This window comes from Rhagoletis pomonella, unplaced genomic scaffold (assembly GCF_013731165.1).
Source record: "Rhagoletis pomonella isolate Grant_MI unplaced genomic scaffold, Rhpom_1.0 Rhpom_scaffold_00002, whole genome shotgun sequence".
In the NCBI taxonomy this organism is placed as follows: Eukaryota; Metazoa; Arthropoda; class Insecta; order Diptera; family Tephritidae; genus Rhagoletis; species Rhagoletis pomonella.
Genome location: NW_023458556.1, coordinates 70,363,378 through 70,364,489, shown reverse-complemented (window position 1 = coordinate 70,364,489; position 1,112 = coordinate 70,363,378). Strand labels below are relative to the sequence as shown.

The window sequence follows — 1,112 nt, the reverse complement described above, 5'->3', positions numbered from 1 at the left end:
TTTTTTTCAAATTGCCACATCTTTTTTTTCTCTCAAACTTTTTTGTCTATTAGGGAATAGTATAAATTATTATCAGTACGAGTAGCAATATGCTAAAATTCGTCATTTTCGAGTTATGATTTTTTGTCTGAAAATGCACTTATATGATGCTAGCAGATTTTCGTGCCAGTTGAGGGCAAAAAAAGTGTTGCCCATTATGACAAAACTTCCTTGCTGGAAATTTTCTGAGGTTGCCCGATCGGAGCCAAAAGTTTTTCCCAACTGGGCTCTATTTTTTGCCCAATTGGGGCCCAATTAGCGATTTGCCCCATCTACCGAAGACCCCATAACATTATACTTATATATTGCGCAATACTCAGAGCTACCATTGTGATTTTGTCCAATTTTTTTTGAAATGGCATATTTTCAAAAACTAATTTTTTTTATCAAAAAAATTTGTATGTGGAAAATTTTTCAAGAAAAAAATTAAAAAATATTTTTTTTTTGTAGGGAATTTTGATGTGTGTATGTGTGATTTTATCGATAAAAACGTTTTAATTGCGTATGCATGTTCACTTTGAGCAAATTGTGAGCACTGGTTGGGGAAATCTTCGGTAGATTGGGCAAATCGCTAATTGGGCCCCAATTGGGCCAAAATTAGAGCCCAATTGGGAAAAACTTTTGGTTCTGATCGGGCAACCTCAAAAAATTTCCAGCAAGGAAATTTTGTCATAATGGGCAACAATTTTTGTGCCCTCAACTGGCACGAAAATCTGCTAGCATCATATAAGTGCATTTTCAGAAAAAAATCATAACTCGAAAATGACGAATTTTAGCATATACTATTCCCTAATAGACGAAAAAGTTTGAGAGAAAAAAAGATGTGGCAATTTGAAAAAAATCTATTTGAAAAAAAAAATTTTTTTTTGTTTATAAACAATAATTAATTATTAATAAACAATTACTGATGTTGAGTTCACTAGATCGATTCAGTACATCAATATCTGCAATTAAAAAAAAAAATCGTTAAAATCCTTGCTTTTTTGCGGCAGTTATAAACGATTTCATCAAAAGTTGCTATTAAGAGAGGAAAAAAGAAGCGTGCTTACTCAAAAAGAATAAAATCATTATTC

The 1,112-nt window shown here is 31.8% G+C and overlaps 1 protein-coding gene across 3 annotated transcripts in view; it reads right to left on the bottom strand.

The window, feature by feature from the left end:
- The window catches only part of LOC118734032 (glutamine-dependent NAD(+) synthetase), a 400,175-nt gene that overhangs the window by 159,047 nt on the left and 240,016 nt on the right, over nt 1-1,112 (bottom strand). The window lies entirely within an intron of this gene.